We start from the raw sequence: 10,331 nt of genomic DNA on the forward strand, positions 1-10,331 counted from the left end.
TATAAGCCTCATTAATGTTCACACCCCTACAGAGTCGGAGAAGGATACCTTCTACGAGGCAGTAGAACGAACCCTCGAAGCTTGTCACAGGTATGACAACAAAATTATACTTGGAGTTTTTAACAGTGAAGAATGGACGGAACTCGTATTTATTTGATATGTTGGCACCCATAGTTTACATGAGGATACCAATGATAGCAGACTGCGGATAATTCAATTAGCAGTGTCGCACGAAATGGTTGTTGAAAGTACACAATTTGCGCAGAAAGCGGTCCAAAAACACACACGAGTCTCTCCAGACGGGACTACATTCACCCAAATTGACCACATGTTGATTAAACGTCGCCACCTTTCATCCTTGATGAATGTTTGAACCTATAGTGGGGCCAATATTGACTGGGATCTCTATCTCGACATAGAGCTCCGAGCTCGAATAACAACACTGCCTAGAATCTCGTCTGACAATCAGGTGAGAGTTAACACTGAAGCTATCCACAACACCTACAAGGGGGAAATGGATGCCATAATAACCGTAGTCCTGGAACGTTATTATTGATACGGCCACAAACATATTTAGGCCCGGGCGCAAAAAAAAGTCGGAACGGCTGTTTCGACGATGAATGTAAACTAGCAACGGGACGGAAGAATGATGCATACCGAGTAATGTTGCGTTCTCAAAGAACGCAGACATGCACGGAGACTTATCACGAACTTCGTCAAGCGGAGAAGCGATTTCATAGAGATCGGGCCCTAGGATGGACCTCTGCGCTACCCCCGACGTGACCTCCATCTTCCTCGGACCCTCTAGCGTCTCATAGAGCAATAAGCGGTTCCTCAGGTAAGCCTTCAATATTCGTAAGAAATAACTCGGGACGTGGAAAGTATTATCTAGTGTGCCTTACGGAATTAAAGGCATGAGAACCCCTTGGGGGGATGTAATGGGGAGCATGGTCTTCGTGACCGTACCAACGGTAAGGTTCGTACATTTCTGTACTGCCAAGAGGTCTGTAGGGTTTCAGCTGATTGATCAGCAGCACTGCTGGGAACCGAGAACAATGGCACTTGGTAGGGTTAATTCGCTGTGCCCCACATGTGGGTAAATGGTGACAACTACCTCCACTTTTCAAATCAAAATGTAGTAACCGCGTCGATGCTGGATGCTGCTCTTCAACCGTGTCTTCGCGATTTCATTAGTATTTTGTCTTCGTCCCCTGTTTAAGGTTTAGTGTAAAGTAAAACCTTTTTAAAATCGGTTCATTATCAGTCTGTCAGTCTATCCGTCTGTCTGTCTCATTAACGGTTATACCTATTGACGTTCTTCTAGTTCAAAAATTTCAGCGCTCCAAATGAGTGGAGACTAAAAACCACATATGACTTTTGGTGTTGTGCATCATTTACTTTTGCTAGAAAGTCAGACAGTGCACAAGGAGTGTTATTTGCCATTATAAGAACACTCCTTGAAGCGTTCCGTCAAAAACAAAAGGAGTTGCGAACAAACAACTCTTGAATTTTGCACCACAATAAAAAACTGTCGCATAGTGTCGCCATTATCCGCTTATTTTCGGCCAAATATGTAACGAATACCATACCGGAGGTTTCAAGAATTCATTCATGATGGGGATTCAGATTTGCAGAACGGTCAAGAAGCAGGTCATGTGAAATTTGAGGATCTCCATAAGGAAAGTATACCGTGAGATTACTTTCGGCGAAAACAACTGAACCTCAATCCCTATAACTTCCACAGCTTTCAGACATGCCAAAAAAATAACCGTCATGTCGTAGGTTAGTAATGAGGCTGCATCCTCTTCATAGGCAAGAAGTTGTTCACCGTAGAGAAAGCGCACAAACAAGAAGTCAACCGAATTCTGTCCACAAAGACTGTACCAACGTCTGTAGTCAATCATGGTGAAAAGTCAATTTCTGCGACACACTTTTTGTTTTTGCGGATATGACATTGTTGAATTTGTAGGCACCACTTTCTCAAGGTGAAATCGATGTTGTATCAGGATTCAGTGCCCGTCAACAAAAGGAAAGCCTCACAAGAGGGATTATTTTTCCAACTCCGCTAGATCTGCGGAATAATCACCCTGCTCGTCGGATTTCTGACTGTCTACCAGAATAGTTGCGGCCTATCAATGAAAATTTCAAGTCACGTTCAAGCTGCGCAACGACTAAATACGTTAGGTATTATCGGTGTTATCTAATGTGTGTATTCTTGTTATTTGTTTGTTTTGTTAAATTTTAGTTGCTAAACAAAAACATTTGGATGATTTCGCCGTACTCTGTATTTTATTTAAGGATTTAGCAAAAGTAACGACAGAAATTTGTATATCTAATGCTTTGCCGCGATAACTCTTTATTAAAGTGATGATAAATTCAGTCAGTTCTAGCATTTTTTGTGGATCTGTTAGTCACTCAGATATATAAAAAGGCAAACATCAATTTGGCCAGAAATGTTAAACTTTTCAATTTTAGTTTGAAACATTAATTAAAATCCAACACTTTTAATCATCCGAAAAAAAATCCGCATTCACATGAAACACTGCCATTGGTACGAATGAGATCCATTAGAACGTGATAGTTTTTGTTCACTCACATGTTTCTATGAGGACTTGGCAACAAAACAAATTATTTATTCGTTGACTGATTTATTAGAAAAACTATGACATAAATGGATATTCCAAAACTTTCAATAATCGCGGAGAAAGATGATTTTACAATAACAAGCAAATCAAATAGTTTTATGTTGATAAGCAATAATTTTGTTTTCCCATTCAGATGAATTTCGGCCCCTGAAGGGAATCTTTCAGACTATGAATTGAAAAAACACAAACTCAGATTTAATTGGAATATCTTAGATATGAAGAAGCAACTCAACTATTACTCATGGCTATTTGTTGTAAGGCAGATATTAACAAATACCAATAACCTGTTACCTTATGGCTACGTTCTCTGTAAATGTAAATAAACTTAAGGATCCCATCTTAGTTTTTGACCTAATAGTCATGAAATGTGAAATTGGTCTTATCAGTGGTTGCTGCTGTTCTTCTCTTACCAAAAATATTTACGGTTCATGACACAAATTCAACTCAGTAGGACAATAAATTATCATTGTTTAATTGACGATTAATAAATTGTTCCATTTAAAATTGCCGGACAAGTTACTGGAGATTTTCGGTCGAATTCATTCGTAGCAGATTGTAGTACCAACTAATCAATTCATTTCTGGTAAGCCTAAAAATAGTATTAAAGTCTGTCGTTTTTTTCCTAAGAGGATCAGGTGAAAAAGGGGGTGCAACGAGTATTACATCTAGTCTAGATGGCCAAAAAACATCCACGTGTCTTTAAGAATTGAGTTGCATCGCAATGGCTGACAATATAATCTTCAATGCATAAAATAACACCAAGAACTTACGTCACAGTTCGAACAGACGATTAAAAACGAAATATCTTGGCAAACTTTAGAATATTAAAGAACGTTATAAACGCTTCGGTTAAGGGGGAGGTAATGTTTTTAAATTGTTTGCATTTTTTGAATGATGAAACTTTAAAGAATATTGTGGGAAAATTTCAGATGAATCGGAGCAAAACTAAGGAAGATGCAGCGGGTTACGCAACCACGCCTCATACATGACTCAGCGCGGACTCATGGTTTGAATTTCAAAAACCTGCAGCTGCTAATGCATTGGATTTGATCAAACACGCGCTCTTCCCAAGGATGTTTTGGATGCTATCGAGCCTATCTATGAAGGTCTGAACAAAAATTCTCTTCAGGAGCAATGTATCCGAGATGTTACGCAGAAAAACAATGAAAGTTCGACCCAACCTATTTGAAAAATCTCACCAAAGGATCTCTGCCATCATTGAGATTTATTGAATGAAGTGCTCTAACACACTTCGAGGCCCTGATCCAACATGGATTGTTGCGCCAATGATTATTATTATTATTATAAAGCATGAGAGTTAATAGTGGACCAAGCGCCGCGAAAGGACGATAAGCCGAGCGGAGTCGGAAGTACAAAAACAGACTAAAGAAGGCAGGATTCGTCGTAGAGAGGAGCAGAAAGTGCTCCCAAAAAGTGAAAAATTAAAATTTCGAAAAACCTCCCAACCTTACCTGGGGAAAGCAATCATCTAATGAAAGAACTTTGATTTTTGTTTTTAGATGATCCAGTACCGAGTTATGAGGGGTACCGCACCGCAACTCTACTTTTCTCTGAGACGCTTCCGAATAATTGCTGCAATTACCGCCGCAGATATGAGTTCACTTTATATAATATGATCATAAGAACGCGATGAATTCACGGGAAATACACAATTTTGACTATCTATAACATTAATAATAATAGTTGGATTTTTTTTAAAATTCTCCAAAATTGTGTATTATATTATTACTTATACTTCTAGGATGAATTTAGGGAGGGTTTTGTGACGTGTATCACGAGACAGCTCCTTCGGGACCCTGGTCGGGTATTATGCATTGAACCGGTGTCAGTAGACCGTATTGCCCCGTCTGCCAGTTCCAGGATCACCTACGTGTCAGGCCTCAGGGAACTGGGGTAGGGGCAGTGTCCTTGAGGGTACACCTGTTCTTGGCTATTGCGGTCCGCTTTCTTGCACACGGTGCCCTGGTGAATTTTTCATGGAGAATAAATCTAATTATACAAAAAAATCGACGAAACTGCTGGGAAGGAGAAAGAGCTGACTGCGTTTGGGCGCAGCACAAAAATGCGTCACTCACCGCGGCGATTAGCGAAAGAGGCAGCGAGGGCTCTGCTCATTAAGCCGATAGAAGGCAAGACATTTGTCCTTAGTAAAATCCGCTACAGCATGAAACCCGAAGACAACGGAGCAGAGGTGCCTTCCGTTAATACTTGCATAGGTTTATTGGACACCTCAGCTGATTGTCCATACTGCGATGGGGTCCTGGGGGCTGGTTTTAGTGGGTAAAAATCCCACACACAAGGGTGTCCAGCGGCGTGCCAAGACAAAGTCGACGTCTTCTTCAAGGAGACTTTGTTCCATGACACTCTACGCAGCTACTGTTCTGGAAAATAAATTAAACTGCAAAAAACTAGGAATCACGGAGAGTCTAGCATATTGCGACGGCAGCTGGCATAGTAGGAATCTATTGCAGATTGGCAAAAAAAGATGGGGCGAGCCACACATTGGTCGTTGGACAAACCGCATCATTCCGAAGATTCGAGGATGGATGGACAAAGCCGCGGGCAATTTAACTACGAGCTAACACAGTTCTTAAGTGGCTACCAAAGACGAGTCACCATGCTGCGCAGGATGCGGTACCGACGCGAAGAATGTGGATCATGTTGTATTTGATTGCCCCAGATTTATTGCGCCCGAACAAGATCGAAGGCTGCCACAGACAGGCGTTTAACTCCGAAAAATATTATGGAGTTCATACTGGAGCTTGCTTGGAACCAAATTGTAAAGGAGCTGAATGTACTAATGGGGATTTAACCTCAAGGAAGTTCGGTTTTAAATCCAGGAGATCCATGGTGGAAGCTATTATGGTGTTTGCGGATGAGTTTTTAACGCAGTTTGCTGTTGATAGGCTGCGACGCCAATGCAAGGCATACGCTTTGGGGCAGCTCAGAAATCAACGAGAGAGGTGAGTCGTTCTTTGGTTTTCTTACCACTTCAATCCTATCGATGTGTAACAGGTGCAGTACACCAATCTTCCATTTCCTCTGCTCGGAGAACTGTGGCGGTTGGGAGGAGGTCCTTGATATCACCCTAATAATCGACAATGAGATTCTTAGGGTGGAGGACTGGAAATGAATACCGCCTTTAAGGTCTCGTGCCGTACTAAGTATAGCAAAAAGACACTGCCACCGTGGTGGAATGAAGATCTTTCCAGTCTCAGGAAGCTGACCAGAGAAATCTTCAACATCTACTACAAGCATAAATATTGGCAGCCATACAAGGACTGCCTGAAGAAGTACAAGTCGACCGTCAGGAGGGTCTTGGTTGGACTTTTGTCAGAACATCGAAAACACCAGTGAATCCGCCAGGCTCAGCAAGATTCTGTCCAAGAAACATAAGAGCCCATCCTTTCTCAAAAATTCGGAAGGCTCCTGGAAGGAATCTTCTAGTGAAACCTTGGAGCTGCTGGTTCAAACGCAGTTTCGCGCAAGCGAGGAGGACTATAAATCAGAACCTTGTTTGGAGGGTTTGCTCCCATCCCAGCTGTGCGAGACTATCAAATCGGTAATTAACGAGGATAAGATCGGCTGGGCTATAAACAGCTTCTCCGCATGTAAATTTCCAGGCCCAAATGGCATAATGCCACTCATGCTTCAAAAGCAGCAGGAAAGGGTTGTGCCGTTGCTTGTTGAGATTTACCGGAGCTGCAGTCCTACCGGGGAGATGCTCTCAATGCACTCCTGCATCTTTTCCCCCTAGACCTCCACATTAAATAAGTTGCAGCGTGCAGTGTCATCAGACTACATGAGTCCGGATGCTGGATAGCGAAGTCCTACGGCCACCGTAACATCCAAGACGAAGTATCTCGGGAAATCTTGACTATGCCACACGCAAGCTGAACTTCACGAGAAACTTTGCTGCGGACTTTCCATTCAGGGCAAAGTGGAAGACCGGCGGTGTGTTGCAGGGTTATGAGTCAGTATTCTTTACCGATGGATCAAAGATGGCCTGTGGAGTCGGTGCGGGGTTTCCTAAAATAAGCACAGTGTAACCAAGTCGTATGGTCTCCCAGGTTTCGCCAGTGTATTCCAAGCGGAAATACTGGCGATATTAGAAGTCTGTCGATGGCTCGAGCGTAACATAGCCATTCTGACCGACAGCCTAGCGGCCATCAAGGCTTTGTACTCATTGACGACATCTTCTAGGTTGGTGTGGCAGTGCAGATACGCGGTGAACCGTCTGGGCGGCACGCTCAAGGTCACCCCGGGGTTCCCGGGCATAGGAACATAGAGGGGAATGAGCGGGCTGCCGGATTGGCCAGGCGAGGTTCTGCTCTTGGCAGTCCTTCGGTGAATACAGTCGGTGTTTCGTTGGCGGCTGTCAGGGGCGGAGTCTACTCGCACTACCTGGCAGTCACGGGCCTTAGATGGCGAAGACTTACGAGCTGTGCCAAGTCAAGTAGAATTTGGCCAGCTTGCCACGTGCAAATGCATTCAAGATTACGGCGGTTTGCACGGGACACCGACCCATAAGGGATCATGCCGCCAGGCTCGGTATACCCTACAATTCACATTGCCGAAGCTGCGGAGAAGGAAAGGAAATTCTCATGCACTTTCTCTGCGATTGCCCAGCTCTAGCTAGAGTCAGGCTGCGGACACTGGGCAAACCATTTTTTGGGGACCATTTCTGGCTGCAGGGTGGGAGAGCTGTTTTCTTTCGTGAATGCTACGGGCTGGCTCCGAAGAGCGGAGCCGGCTAGACTCTGCCTCTCTGCTCTCATAACAGCAGTCACGGTCTCAGGAGTTTGTACAACAAAACGGCGCACCACAGCGCTAATTGGGCTCCTCGGAGCGGCCACTGATACCTACCTGCCTACCTACCATGCTGCAGAAGTGAAAACTTATCTAGTGGTAATCAACGAACAATACCGGAACTAAGACCCAAGTTCGTAGCACCTCGACTAATTGGGTACCGCTGTCATTTGGGAGAGGATCGCTTTGTCTGCATTCGATGTTTAGAAATAAGTTTTCTTTGCACTACTGCAGATCTGCTACTTTCACTCGTACGGAAATCTTAGGAATCCGAGACCTTTTCCAAAGAGATGATCGTTAATATTCCAAAAAAGGCACCCATTTTGAGTGTGACAATCTATCTATATCTAGGTACCCCGATAGATAATAAACTAAACTAAACTAATCCTGGAACGCATCAAACAATATTTGGAAAGCTTGACCGGCAGAAAATAGGTTGATTTCCGCTCCGGATCCTCCTGTATTGACAACATCAACATCCTATGGATCATTTTATAACAGTGCTTCACTTGCTCTTCATCGATTTTCAGAAGGCTTTCAACAGCGTGAACAGGGAGTGTATCTGGAGTGCTCTACGCAGGAGAAAATTTCGGAAAAACTAATAGCTATTATCAGGGTGACAATTGATGGCTCAAAATGTCACGTGCTGCACCCAAAGTACAATCTCATATGATTTTGAGATTCGAAGCGGAGTCCGTCAGGGTTGTGTTTTGTTACCGATATTATTTCTCCTTGTTCTCGGTGAAGTTTTTCATGCTGCCTTGCCGAGAGGACGTGGAGCAGTTCAATGGACCATGACATTTTCCTTAAACACCTGGACTACGCTAACATTTGTTTACTCTCTCGTCGGGTCATGGACCTTGACTAAATGAGGTAAGTGAAGCTGGACTGAAGATAAATGACAACAAAACCTTCTCAGTGGTTCTCAGTGTGATGGGTCTTCCCACTCTCCCTATATGCATTGATGAGCCCAGCATCGAAGGCGTCGATGAATTTGTATATCTAGAAAGTGTGGCTTCCGCCGACGGTGGTACCGAACAGGAGTGCGTCTAAGATGCCTTTTTTTCCAGCACTCTGCCGTAGATTTTCTTTAAAAATTGTGATGTCGTCATTGATCTTTCATGTAGTTCGAGCACCTAATTCGGTATTCATTTTTTTTTTTTTGTACATGTGTATTCAGTTATGTTTCGTACTATGTATTTTCCCCCCTATTTCTACCCTCGTTCTTATTTTTTTTTAAGTTGTTGACTAACTTTTTTGACCATTGTACTTCTATTACTGAACTATTTTATACAGAAAATTCCCTATTATTAGTTGACGAGGGGAAAACTGCTGTGATGAATAGAGGAAATGACTTTTTCTATCTTTTGTAACACACAAAGCGAGAATGATTTTTCCGAAAATTCTGGGTAATGCCTATATATATACATCTTAGAGAGCATTGAATTTTCCAAGGCACTTTGCGCTTGTTGAAAGAATACAAAGAAATCAAATTGAAACAAAGTGAAAATGTAAATTGCAATTAGTAACCGAAATCCCCGACATCGCATGTACACGGGGCGCACATCTTCAGTCCATTAGTCACACAAATCACTTTTGATTTTCCTTCTATGCCAGGAAATGTAAATTTAGCCGCAAATATTCAGCCGAACTACCCTTAATCGCCGTTGCCAAAGTATTTTCGATTTCTATTTGAATCCGCGAAGCGTGCCAAAAGCGATAAATCCATTTCGCAATATAAAAATAATTGAGTGCATAAACAAACATTTCTGGGGGCGCTGAAAAAACAGAGGAATCCGAGCGTGTGGCTTTTTTACGAGGAGCACGTTTGGCAAACAATGGGCCAGACACTGGGGCGGTCAGCATCAATCTGGGATTTTTTTACAAATTCATTCAGATCATGCATCATTGATAGATTCTTCTGGTTTAGTTTGATTGGGAAGACAAAGTCCCCAGAATAGAATGATTTGATGACTTTCTGCAGCAAGCAGGGAAAGTTAACGACCTGAACAATGTTTTCGGCGACGTGCCTTTGTCTCGCCAGCGGATGAGTACTCGCGCCTGCATTGGGCATCTGGCAACGTGTGGCGCGCTAAATTTAGCTGCGAATGGCATGATGCGAGGTAAAAATAGTTCATCCGCAGTCCCTTCAAAACCGTTCAAAATCAATGAAAATTTTTGTCTACTCACACGAGCTTCTGATCGCCTTGGCAGCCTAAACTTCCATTTGCACCTCACTATGAAAATCACAAAATCGCAGTGACTCCGCAGCACAGTGTAATCGCGAAAATATTAATATTTATTGCACTTTTCCCGGGAATCAGCTGCACGATGAAAACTCCACGAACGACCCGCGCACTGACCAAGCGAAAACTTCTGGACGCCAACTGAATTAGGAATTATCGAAAAATAATAAACAGAAATTGAAGGCGTTCGCGAATGTGTCGATGAAGTCACAAAGGAGGAGTTGGATTTCCGCTCGCGAACGACGACAGCACACACAAGAATTTTGTCCACGCCATGCGAGAATTTGCGACCGCATCCAATGAGTCCTCGTTTAGGCTCGGTGACAGCTGACTGAAAACAGTTTCATGTGCAGGAGAAGGGAATTCAGGTGCACTTACCCGGAAGGAGGTATGTGCGCAATGAGCGCGTATTATCAAATGCGTCGAGATTTTAGGCTATTTTTAGTCACGCAATAAAATTTTAAGTCATTTCCGACCGAAAGTCCTTCACTCCAATAGGACTTTATGTCAGAAGTTCACAGGAAATGAAAAATGCATAGGATATACATGGAGGGGAAGTAAATTTGCATTAGACTAGCACAATTCTGTGAGTCGTGGATGGATTCTAGTA

At 43.1% G+C, this 10,331-nt stretch overlaps 1 protein-coding gene across 1 annotated transcript in view; it reads right to left on the reverse strand.

The window, feature by feature from the left end:
- Positions 1-10,197, reverse strand: part of LOC119650414 (monocarboxylate transporter 13) — a 110,160-nt gene extending 99,963 nt beyond the window's left edge. The window contains exon 1 of the mRNA XM_038053216.1: positions 9,666-10,197. The gene's annotated coding sequence lies outside the window, so the exon portion shown is untranslated. The remainder of the gene's footprint in view (positions 1-9,665) is intronic.
- Between the last annotated feature and the right edge of the window lie 134 nt (positions 10,198-10,331).

Source organism: Hermetia illucens, chromosome 1 (genome assembly GCF_905115235.1).
Source record: "Hermetia illucens chromosome 1, iHerIll2.2.curated.20191125, whole genome shotgun sequence".
NCBI classification, from domain to species: domain Eukaryota; kingdom Metazoa; phylum Arthropoda; class Insecta; order Diptera; family Stratiomyidae; genus Hermetia; species Hermetia illucens.